Raw genomic sequence first — 13211 nt, 5'->3', positions numbered from 1 at the left:
GCAGGGCAGGGCTGGGCGGGAGGAGGAGGAGGGGCACGACCCCCCCTATCGCTGCTGTGCGCAGCCGTGGGGTAGGGGCGTCTGGGCGCTGCTCGACGTCCCGGCGGGAGGGGGGTGGCTCAGACAGCGTGCCGGCTGTCCTTTCATGACCGGACTCAGAGGATAATTTCCACCCGTGTCCAGCGCGCAGCCCACCGCAGAGCGAGGGGCACCGTGCAGGGTAGCTGCTGAGGCAGAGTTAACTGATGCAGCACACGCGGCCGCTCTCGCTCACACAGCATTGACCCACTTGGGGCCGCTTCTAAGACTGCTCGCCTCAAACGAAAGAGATGCTCCTCTGCTGCTCCCTCCCTCGCTCGCTGACAGGGAGTGATATAAAGGATGTAAGAAGACGGATGCACGCATTTATTGGCATCAAGTTGCAGTGGGCAGGCAACCCCTCGCTTAAGGCGGTTTCAGTTAGTGCTGTTGCGCTCGTTTAAAATTGATACCGGGTTTCAGCGAGTACTTGGCCAGTTTCACTATAGTGCTCGGTGGAATCAGCGGGAGGGTGGGGAGAAGCAGCCACCGTGGCAGCAGCAAGTGGGGTGAGTGGCAGCAGGTGGGGAGGCGGGCATGAGCGTGGAAGGTGGGGAGAAGCAACAGCGAGGAGCTTGAGGCCCACACCAGTGCCCAGGGCCAGCAGGGGCCCACACCCAAGGCAGAGTGCTGGTACCCAGGCTGGCACGTAGGGCCGGAGTGGCTGGTTGACAGGCAGGTGGGTGGAGAGAGACAGCGGTGGTGAGAAGTGGTGAGTGGGGGGACAGGTGTGAGCGCAGGGCCTGCGTTGGTGCCTGGGGCCGGGGCCAGCGGGGGCCCAGGGTGAGGCAGCAGGAGTACAGGCCCAGGCTGGCACATAGGACTGAAGCGGCTGGCGAGGGAGTGGGGAGAGGCAATGGCAAGAAGTGGCAGTAACCAATTATCTCTATTTACATTCATTCCTATGGGCAAACGGGTTTCAATTAGCGTGGTTCTGCGTAACGCTTGGTTTTTCTGGAACCGATTAAGAGCACTAAGTGGGGGTTGCCTATACAATAATTTTTCAGCAAATATGGTCATTTTGAGCTTCCAATATGATGATTTCATGTTTAAGATTTGCAACACTGAGGCAACTGCTTCTCACAAGCAGCCATTCCATCAGCCCAGCACACATGTCCAGCCCACTTGTCTCCTCACCCCATTTTTCCTTTCTGTGCCCCTCAGGGTCCTTTTGGAGGCCCCAGGAGATTCCATGGGGTCCTCTCCAGACCATTCCCTGGTTTGCCAGGTCCGCATCCTACCCCATCTGCTTCCTCTTCTGTAAAGACATCTGAGAGAAACCAGGGCCAAAAGCAACTGGTGTGACTTGTTTCCATCTCTGGTTCCTTGCTTCACTTTGCCCTCTTCCCACCAGCCACCCAAGCTCACCTACCTTTGTTGAACATGGGCCAGATCTGTGAGCACAAAACCTGGCCTGTGGTTCTGGATGCTCTACTTCAAGAGAATGCAACCCCTGCCTGGTCAGAATATGATGGGCCTGCACCACTATCAGTTAGGTCTAGAATCACTGTAGTCAAAACCACTCGGATGGAGTGCTCTCTTCTGCCACAACTTGCTGTTATCACATAAATTCTTGCGAGCTGGAGGAAATGGACTGATGGTAATACTAGTGCTGTAGGCCGATCTTCTCATGTGGCTCCAACCTCCCCTTTGCCCCACCCTAACCACATCAGATGTACTCCAGCAGGAAAGTTTGGTGTTTCTGCCTCTCCTCAATTTCTGTGGACTCTGCACAGCTCTTAGTTTGGGTGCAGGCTGATTATGAAGGCACAACTCCACACAAAACTCTCAATAATGGCTGTTCCTGGGACGCACCCTCAACCCCACACAAAAGACAGAAAATGTAACAGACTAACAAAATACAGTCCAAGGCCTCCTGCTGACGACGCTCCCATCCCTCTGGTACTCTTTTGGTACAAGTTCCCCAAATCTCTGGTTAGTTCTTATTTTCTCCTTTTTTCTTCAGGGGTCCATTTCTCCCCTTTGACGCAATTTAGAAGGGGTTATAACTGAGTCCTTAATACAACCCCAGGAGGAAAATCTCCTCACTCAAAAATGGGTTAATTAACCATCACAAATACTTAATTAACGCCCCCCCCTCAAAAGGAAAGTACAAGCCCCCCAGAATATAACCAACTTAATTATTCATCCAGATTCCTTGCATTTTGGTCTGGTGTAGGATACTGCTACTAATCCTCGGAGTCTGCTTGCCAGGCATCAGCAACTGGAGACTCCTGCTTCTCCTGAAGTTTAACTAAGATCATCCTTTCCCTTCTCAAAGGATCCCACCAGACTCTTCAGTGGTCCTCTGGCCACCATTAGCTTGCAGACCTGCTGTTCTAGTCCAGGGCTGGACATAGCCAGGGCCGAACAAGGTGGCCACTCAGGGCCTGGACAGAAAGGGGGCCCAAAAATGGTAATTTTTTTATTATCTCTGGTGAAGGGGGACCCAATACTAGAAGTTCACTTGGGGCCACCAGGAGTCTAGGCACGGTGCTGCTCTAGCCTGCTGGAGGACTCTCTCATTTCCAGGTTCCAGCTACACCAGAAGTGAGAGCACACTGTTCTGACAGCATCCTCCCCTTTCTGGCCCTGCTGGGGCCCTGAATAGTTCTTCCAGGTGTCTTTCCTCCAATCTGAAGGGAGAGGCTGCTTTTAAAATGCCAGGCCTCAGGCACAGTGCAGTGTGTCGGCTCCGGGATCTGGCAAGCATGGGGCTGCTGCACGGAAGTTCCTGGTACCTCTTCCCTGTTCTCCTTGGCTCTCTCACACTGTGTTCAAGGAAAGGTCAGAGGGCCTGACTTTCATCTGGAGGTTTTACTTTCTAAACTAGGTGCCTCTTGCTGAAGGCCGAGGGAGGAATAACAGATTGAATGCAGTTTTCATAATATAAGTCTCAAGGCTCCTGGATGTTTCTGAGGACACTGGCACCCCCTATCTTAATGACAGCCTTTAATGTCAGAAAATGTCTGACATTCAAAAGCTTGTCTAGTCCAACTGCATAGTTGGTCCAGTAAAAGATACCACCCTAAGAAATCCTTACCTCTTGCAACCTTTCCTAAGTAAGAAAGGTTAGGTTGCCTTTCATTGCCTTTGTGCTGCCAAAAAAACATTTATGGCCAAACAGATATCCATACCCCTTGTCGAACCACAGATAGCAGACGCAACAAAGTTGGTATCAATATGTGATGCTATTTAGTATAGTGGGCTTCTTTAGTTTATGGCACAAGAGCGTGGGTAGCCTGGAGCTGCTCACACTCTCCAACCAGCCCAGGCAGGTGCTCTGGGGGGTTGAGAGCAGCAATCCTGCACACTCCAGGAATTCCCACATAGACTCAGACCCCTCCAGACCTAGGAGCACCTGCCCATCTTTCCCAGTTTACAGAGGCATGTTCCTGTGAGCTTAGAATTTCTTTACGTTAAAGGCCCAAAAACTGTTAGGATTCTGTATAGCAAGCAAGGTGAAGAAAACTGTAAGGATGGGCTTCTGGACCTAAGTGGGAGAATGGAGCTGTGGAACTGAATGAAAGGATCTCCATCAGAGGATATTAAGAATAAGCAAAGAGGCTACGAGAAATGGAAAGAAGGGCTGATTGGCAAGGAGAGTTGTATTCTAGAGACCACAAAGTGCAGTGTGTGACAACTGCCAAAAGTCAAGCTTAGTTTTATTTTTGTGATCAAATAGCCAAACGTCCTGTGACCACAAAAATAAAAAAGAGTATAATGAAAGAAGTGGTGTCACTGTACAGTGAGGATAGGGTAGAGAAGAAAGATAATTTAGGTGTGGCCCAAAAACTTAAATGAACAATTTGTTTCACTTTTCAATAAGGACAATTACATTGATCAGGGGGCAAAAGCAGAATGGAAAATGGGAATGAAGATGTGGAAAAGGAAATTACCGCAACTGAGAAAGGAACTAAACTCAGAGTTTAATGTACTCAAATCACTCAAGTTTCCATCCCAGAACTCTAAAAGAACGGCTGGCATATCCAGCAGCAAGAACTTTTAATAAATCTATGGAGTTGTTTAAAAGTGTGGTACCATGTGACTGGAGAATAATAAATGAGGTAGCTATATTTAAGTGAGCAGAGGGGTTGTAAGATGATCCAGGCAACTACAGGCCTGTTAATCTGTATGAATAAAATGCAGAGTTTAGAAAAAAATTGAAGGCAAGAATAATTAGAGGCACTGAGGTAAATGGAAAAGCATGTGCAAAGTACAACCTGAATTTACTGCTGAACTAACCAGATATCTCTTTCTGATAAATGTTTTCCTGGACATAGTACATGCAATATATCTAATCTACCTAGACTTCAGTAAAGTTTTTGATATGGCAGCACACAAGAAACGTTTAGCTAAAATGGAGAAGAGAGACTTTACTACAAACATTGTAAGTTAAGTAAAGCTAAGAGGAATTATCTAAGAGGAATTGAGGATGAGTACTTCTGAAAAGAAAAGTATTAGGCTTGAAAAAGTCACTTGTAGCTCCCCAAGGATTGGTTAAGGGACAAATCCATTTTCCTTAATGACCTTGGCACAAAGGTAACAAGCTAGCAACATTTGCTGAAGATACAAAGTTGATACATCATCAATACAGAGTGGGATTGTGTAACAGCATCTGTGGAGCCCATCAGAATAGGACAGAGTGCGGATGGACTGCCAAAGGGGGAAGAATCCCGTTCCTGTATTGGGGAGGGGGGAGGAAAATAATAAACAGTGCAGCACAGGCTGGTCTAGCTTTATTTTAGCTGCACCAGAGTCTGTAATGGGAACCTGCACTGAAATGGAACTACCAGGATAGGTTCTAGCCACTGACCCAGAAGTTAAAAGCCTGGGGATTGGATAGATTAGGTTACCCTGGAGAGGGGACACCAGCAGGAACTTGTGTCCACCACATGGAAATTTGCCGATTTTCCTAACTCCCAGTCAGGGAGTCAGCAGAGGCCAAAAGAAAGGAAAGAAGACCGGGGAACTTACCTCAAGGTGAGAGCTGGCACAAAAGTATTGCATGAGGGTCAGACCGAGAGCCAGATTAATGAGTGCAGCAATTCTTGGTTGTCTGCGGGAAGCAGATAGGAGGGCTTGTTAAAGGGAATGGATTTTGAGAAGCGGGTTTCCCTCAGTGGGAGGAACCAGGAAGCTGAGCCAAGGGAATCTAGGTTTTACTGGCTCAGGCTCACTGATTGCATCCCAGTGACTTCGTGTGGAGCAGTCCTGTGACTTGGACACTTAAAGGGGATGCTGGCCACAGGTGAAAACCTGTAAGCAATCCAAAAGGAAATGGACCCCTGAAGGAAAAAGAAGAAAATAAGAACTGACTAGAAATATGGGGAACTTGTGAGAGCTAAGAGAACACCCAAGAAAGGAGTGCAGGCTGTGCTGCAATCAGCAGCAGGTCATTAGAAACTCATTGAAGTTGAGTGAGTGCACTAAACTGGATCTGTAATGAAGCTTTGCACCTTTGAATATATGGCGTGGCAAGGGCAGGGTGTAGGGGATGGAGGAGCCCTGTGAAGAGGATGAAAGCCATAATCTGGTCGCAATAAGAGCCCTGAGGTACACCACCCAATATTTATTTTCTCTTTTGGAAATTTCCTTTAAAAACAAAGGTGTGGCAGGAGAGTATGAAAAAGCACAAGCAGAAACTGGGTGATCTGGCTGCAGCTTGTACTACACGGTAGCCTTGGATGGTTACAGATTGAAACAGAAATTGCCTTGAATGCTGAATTTAATGACATGAAATGTAATGGTACAAAGTGCATTACCATGACTTTAGTAACTAGTAACAATAATTTCTTGCTCTAAGCTTACTAGGAACTCATCAGATGAGAGTGAATGATCAGGAGAAATATTGCATGATGACTATGGGCCACTGTGTCATGAAATAATAACTGTTCTCCTTGAGAGTTTTCCAGCAGGGGTGGGGAAGTGTTACTGTTGTTTTACAAGATGCCAGACTGATTTAATCTGGAATACTGTGTTTAATAACTCTGTTCACTTCTATTCTAAAATAAGGAATTCAAGTTGGGATAGGTGCAGAGAAGAGATACTAGAATGATCATGAGGATAGAGAACCTATCTATTATATGAGGAAACTAAAAGAGCATGTCTTGTTTCGCTTTGTAAATGAAAGTTGAGAGAGGATGTGATTATCCTTAATACACACATTCAAGGAGTAAATGCCAGGAGGGAAAACAACTGTTTAAGCCAAAGGGCAATTTTGGCACAGGAACACTATATATACTATGCATGCATAAATCTAGGCTGGAAATTTGAAGAAGGTTTTTAACCATCAGATCAGCAAAATTTAGGAACTGCTTCCCAATACTGGGGCAAACAATCCAAGTCTGAAGTATATAAGCCGCACACCTGGAGGAAGACAGGCCTGATGCATTGTAGGGAACAGAGTCTCCAGGAGAAAGAAGCTGCAGGAGATGCCTTAACAGGCACCAAAACACAACCCACTCTGACAGGTGAAAGCTTTAAAGAAAGGAGGGCTGGCAAGATGACTTTTACCCAGAGTGGGGGTGATTTTTCTTTGAAAGTGGTTGCTTGTACCGTTTCTTCTTTGTAGTTAAGTTTATACAACTGGAAGACCATATTATGGCAATAGGGGAGGTCTGGAGGCCACAGAAGTACCTTAGGAACACCCTATTTAGAGCCTTGCCTGAGTCAGGGACTCCAGAGAGGACTGGAGCTAAGACTGAGAGCAGCCTTGCCTGGGTCAGTGACCCCAGAGACTGGAACTGAGACAGAGTAAGATGGGGCCAGGGGTCCAGAGCTCAAGAAGTGTGAGGCCAGGGCCAAGGGCCCAGAAACCAAATAGGGGCAAGATGGGGCTAGGGCTGGAAATCTGAGTTCCAAGGCAGTGGACCTAGGTTGAGGGGGGCTACAGCCAGAGCAAATGGGCCACAGCCAGGAAAGGTGAAGCTCCAACAAAGGTTTGAGGCCTGAGAGGGCCAAGCATTGCAGTGGGAACCAGATACCATCTGTGAGGCATGGGCATGGCTATGGCAGCAGATGAAGGCCAAAAACACAACCCATAAAGCATCTGGCAACATAGGGTACCAACAGAAGGGCCACAACTAATTGTCTAAGGGGAAAGCTTGCAGTGGAGTGGATCCACTCTGGGCCCTTGGGTCAACCTCCCAAACCCTTTTGCGCATCATTAAGGTATGGCTACAGGGAACATAACAGGGAACAGCACTCAAGGGGTCAGAGGGACCAGGAGCCACATGTCAATCAAGGGGTGTCACAGCACCCCTGGGGCATGGGTCCTGTCACAGGCCCCATTGGGCATGGCTGTCAATGGCAAGAGGACAAGTGAGGGCTGTGCTGACAGAGTCTGGCTCACACTTCTGCTGTTTGCCTTGCTGTTGCTGGTCTTGCCACCATCACTACCTTCAGGTCTGGATTTGGCCCAGGCGTGAGGTGAGATTGAGATCTCTGACCTAAGTTATTTAAGATAGAACTTTACTACTTGTAAAGTGGCCTGCAATCACACACAACTGGTCTTGACCTACAATATCCCTTCCAGTTGTATGTTCCCATGACTCAAACGTCTGTTTCCTCAGCTTCTCCTGCAGAGGTCAACATGGCATACTGATGTCCTATGACAAAGACTAGATGGAAGATAGTTAGACTGAACATGCCAAGTCTCACAAGTGGTGATATAAATAATTCCAGAAATCCTATTTTGTCTTTATGTAGGAGATGGTCAAGTGTGTACTTATATATGTAAAATGTTCCCATTTAAAACTTGTTATTTTGGGGATTTTTTTTTAACTGCTTGACATTTTCCAAAACAGGATCCCATATTGGGGAAAAGTGTGGGAGTTATATTTTAGTGTATGTGTATATTTATTTTGGGGAAGCACTGTAAAATATGATTTGTCATACTGCTATTTTACTTAAACAAGATCTGTATAAACCTGAGCTGCTAGCCATATGATCACTCTTTTTAGGCTTAAGCAGAATGTTTTCCCATCCCCATAATTAAATTATGAAGTACATAATTACCCACATAATTTTCTCAAATTTATTAAAAACAGCTTTCCAAAGTTGAGGTGCCTGTATAAGTATTAAAAATGCAGACGATAATAGATAAAAGCTAGTTGTTCCTTATTACAATTCTTACCCAACATTTTGTCATTGTTTTTCCTCCATTTTGTGGCATTAAGAACATTTGTTTTCATTTCGAAGGACTCTGTCTTCTAGTACCTGCCACTGAATGTAAAGGTACTTACATGAACAAAGATCAATTGGGCCCATGCTTTCTTTTCTAGAAATGTATATCCAATACATTGTAGCATAAATTTGCTAGTTAAAAATTATAAAAATGACTTTTCTGTCATAAACCATTTTACAAGACTTCTGTAACATTTTTAAGGGTTGTTTTTGTATACTTTGTTTTAACACTAGTTTAGAACAATTCGCTGTTGCTTTGCTTTCTTCTAATATTCCTCCTATGAAGCATCAAGGTCAAACAGAAAGCCCCTCAGAAACAAAAAAACAAAACCCCAAATAGACCTCAGTCTTTACTTTTCCCATACTATAAACATTTTTGATAAAAGGGTTTGGGGGTGAGGAGGAGAGAGGGCATTACTGAACCAGATTTTTTTTTTAAAGGTACATTGTGAAATTTTAAACATGGAGTGATTTGGTCATTTCCAATTTTATCAGAGAAAATTATGAATTGTCTATGGACTCTCAATGAGACTTAGGTTTCAATATGAGAAAGTCACTTTTGAAAATGGGAGCATCGATGGAATTTCCAGTCCCACAAATGCACATGCATGGCGTTTACTATTATTTTCATGCCAGTAATTTTCAAATCTAGCCCTCTTCTAGTAGGCTGTTTCTTTCCATCTAAGCCACTATCTCGGCCTCTATTTCTGACATCTTCGTGGATGTCCAGTTGTCATGTTAAAATCAAAATGGCCAAAATGGAGCTCTTAAATTATCTGTACCTACTCAAACCTTTCTTCCTCTGCCACTACAGAAAACACCACTGTTCTTCCTGTCACTCAGGCCTATAACTTGGATGCTATCTTTCATGCAGTCCTCTTTTCAGCTCATACATACATACTCATACTGATACTCATATCTGTTGTTTCAGGCCTCATCCTCCACACATAATTTTACATTTTAACTTTTGAAACCTCCTCCTCTCTGGCTCATTTATTGCAATGTTATCAAACTCACAATGTTATTCAAAATGCTGCTGGTAAGATTATCTTCCTGGCTTATAGTCCTGATGACATTAGTTTCCATCTGAGTCCTATTGCTGGCTCCCCCTATGCCTCTGTATCTAACACAAGCTTCTTATCTTGTAATAAGCCTCATTCTACCACACTTATCTAGAAAGTGGTCAGAAGACAGAAAGAAAGTGAATGAGAAAAAATAAGAAAGATACTGAGCGAGAAAATAGAAAAAGGGATAACTAAAGTAAAAAAAGAGACAGAATATTATATTAAAACAGAATTGAAAAAAGTTAGAGGGAATACAGATATACTGAAAAAGACCAGACCCAAAAGGTACACCAAGATTAATATATACAGCAGAAAGGAACAAACCGTAAGGCTGCTAAGTATTATTCAATGTGAATGACAAGCTGGTGGTAGAGCAGGCTGGCATACAGACAATCAAAAAATCTGAGGCAAAATTAATTCAATCTTCGCAGGTTTCTCTGTACTGCGTGGATTGGATGGATAACAAACTAAACTTACATTCACTTTTCACTTGGGAATGGCAGTCAAATGCCAGAATTGGCCCAGGCCAAAAGGCAGGGGGTACTAAAGCATGCTTCCCAGCCTGCCAGCCATTGTGGCTAGGGACAAACATTAAAAAAGCCTAAGCCTGAATTGATTTAACCTTTGCAGGTTAGTCTAACCTGACTAGGCTAAATCACTTTGTAACTGTAAAGACATTCCCTCTGCACTGAAAAAATGCAGGTACGTGCCTGCAGTGGCTCAGGCTAGAAGGTGTGGGGGGGCAGGCAGTAGAACAACCCTCCCTTTGCTTCCCTAAGGCTGAGCTGAGGGGGCATGGCCAGGCCCCTGGCAGGACACTGTGATTAGGGAGGGCTCCCCACCCTTGTTAACAGAGCATTTATCAGCTCTGTTATCAGCATTTAGCACTCCATCGGAAAACAAATCCTCACTCAGTAATTCAAGCTCTTCTTAAACAGCTCTTTCTAAAGGAAGGAATGCGGAAGCATTACCAGCTGAGCGTTTATTAGCTCCAAAAAGCCCTAAATGGACACTGTCCTATCCGTATTAGCAGCTGCTATACATGTCCAATTATTTATGGCCATATGGATGTCCTTAAAATTTCCTTTAAAATGCTATGCAAATGCACATTAATAAGATCTGGTTGGTCATCAATGCATGTAAGAGAAACTAAAAGCTTCAAACATCTACCCCTGGCATGCCCTTGCTCTCACTTTGATCTTCCAATATTTATTCAATAAAGCATGTTTGGAGCATGATGTGCCCATATGGCTGTTGGGGTTAGCCCTGTTTATGTTTACGTGCTCAACTGCTGAACACCTTCCCCGCCCAGCCCATTGGTCTCACAATCACTTGCCTGGTATTTGCTGTGGTGAGGCCCAACTCTTTCCTGCCATGTCTTGAAGTTCTGGTGACGTTACTGACCAGGAGGTGTTATTCTGCACGACAGCTGGCCAATGGCAAACCTGCTAGGGCTTTCTTCTGTGGCTCCAACCTCCCCCACACCCCATCCTAGTGCCACCTAGATGTTACACCGCTGCTTGCTTGCACTCAGGTCTTCCTGGGTGATCTGTTCTCTATTTTTTTTCTCTTACAGGTTCATGAGTGTCTCTATTCAAAGCCTCAACAAAATGAAATAGCGTAGACTCCTGGACTTCCTCTCAGTCACATGTAAGTCTCACATATGATATGTTAATTCTCTCCCACCGCTCCCATGTGGAGGGGTTGCACGCCCCTTCCGGGGTAAACAAAAAAAAGAAATAACAAAAATCAATAAATTCACACAAACAAAAATCAACAAATTCACAGAAACAAAAATCACTTCCGGGGCTCTTGCCCTTTTCCTGGGTTTAATTGACTAGACCTGTCGTTTGCTCCCTCTAGCATCCCAGGAAGGTCACTGCCAAGCTAGCACCCTTCCCTGGCCCACTCGGGTCCAAATAAAACAACAGAAAAAAAATTAACTGGTTAATCAGCCGTTTAGGGCCCAGCCGCTTGTCCCAAGGCCAGCCCATCTCTGGTGGAGTTTCCTGCCTCTTGTGCCACTTTGCACTGTGGCGTCCTTACTGTGGATGCCTCCTGGCTTTACTGAGATCTTCAGAGCTCTCTTGCCAGCTCCCTGCCAGCTCCTTGGGACTGGGAGGGGTCCTACCCGATGTCTCAGGTCCCGGGGCATACCTCTCTGCTTCCTGGCTCTCCCTGCTCTCCTCTGGCACACGCACTGGCCTCTCATTTCCCAGGGGCCGCTCTAGCTGGATGGAGCAGCTGCTCCAAAACCACAGATCCCAGGACTCTCTTCATTATTTTGGTGTTGCTGTCTCGCCCTTCATGGGCTCCTCTTCCCCGATGATGAGTTTTCTCCTAGCTTCTTGTTTTCTTTTACACTTGCATTTAAACAAAACCTTTTACAATTAATTTTAATATATAATATTTCAAAACTTATTCAGCTGTTGTACATGTATCTTTTATATGATGCACCTGTCCAAATCACTGCAGAGAATTCTGAGGAAGAGACAACAACATAGGAGGCTGCAGTGTAGTGTAGATACTTGAGCTGACTTATGTGTACTGACTTGGGTACTGGGAACAATCTACCTGCTTCAGCTCAGAGCTGACTGCATGCTAAGTCACACCACTGAAAAATAGGACGGTGCAGAGCTCTGTGTTCTCCCTGCTAGGCTCTGCTACAACCCAAGCTAGCTCATTTACAACCCTATAGTCTGCAGTTTAGTCATACCCATAGCCACACCAAACATGTTTCTTACCTTCTCATGCATAATGATGACACTTTACACAGTTAGCATAAATTGACATAGCTGCACTGATTTCAGTGAAGCTGCACTGACTACGTCAGTTGAAGTTCTAGTCCTTTGTATATAGTGTCTCACTTATCTGTAAGAGAGATGGTTTATATGCTTTAGAAATAAATTTGGTGTACACAATACTGGATTTCCTGGCTTACAAAAATGTTACTATTCATATGTTACTGCTTTATATCAAATTTCTACACATCTGTTATGTACCAGTTTACATCATTTACTTATATAACTTAAGAAATGTTCTGATTTTGTTAATCTTCCAAATTATATTCCCATATTTTTAGTGTCTAGGAAATAAAATGTCATTCTATTGCTGACCCATCCATAAATCAATAGCTTGGCAATGACAACGTTACAAATAGTGAAAATGTACTATAGCTTATTTTATAGATAATCATTGTATTTTATAATATAGCAAACAACAGTAACACTTAATGAAGTGAAACTCAATGCATGACTGCTAGGGCTGTGTGAAGCTTCAGGTGCTGATTCGATTCGGAGGAGATTCAACCTGATTCAGCAGCTGAATCTCCAAAGTAAAATCAAACTGGGAAACCAATAAAAAGGTCTTAATCTATTCAAAAAAGACTCAGAGAGCTTCAGAGAGATTCAGAGATTCAGGCAGTCCCCACTAACCACCTCAGGGAGCTGGATCCAGACTCCATGCCAGTAAGCAGGGAATGGGGGGGAAGGGGAGGATGAATGAGGGGGGCAGGGACCATGGGGTGACCCCACCAGGCCCCATCCCCTGCCTGTTCCTGCAACCCCCCTGAGCGCCGCCTGACCCCTGCCCCCTCTCCCTGCCCCGTCAATGGCTGCCCCGCCCAGCCCCAGCATCCTGTCTCTTAAAAAACCAAAGAACCTTGCACTCACCAGCTGCTGCAGTGGCCATCAGGGCTTCTGGGGGCTCATGGCAGAGCCCCTCCATGCAGCACAGGGCAGTGGGGGGCAGCGGGAATCATCCCCCTGCCTGGCAGGAACCAGTGAGGGTGAGGCTTTTTTTATTCTTTTTTTCTAAAGAGTTGGGAGGCTGGCGCTGGGAGAGTGAGCAGGGGATGGGGGCTTGTGGTAAAGCCCCCCATGC

This window comes from Crocodylus porosus, unplaced genomic scaffold, assembly GCF_001723895.1.
Source record: "Crocodylus porosus isolate Cpor-Errol unplaced genomic scaffold, CroPor_comp1, whole genome shotgun sequence".
Taxonomy (NCBI): domain Eukaryota; kingdom Metazoa; phylum Chordata; order Crocodylia; family Crocodylidae; genus Crocodylus; species Crocodylus porosus.
Note: the sequence above shows the minus strand (reverse complement) of the source record.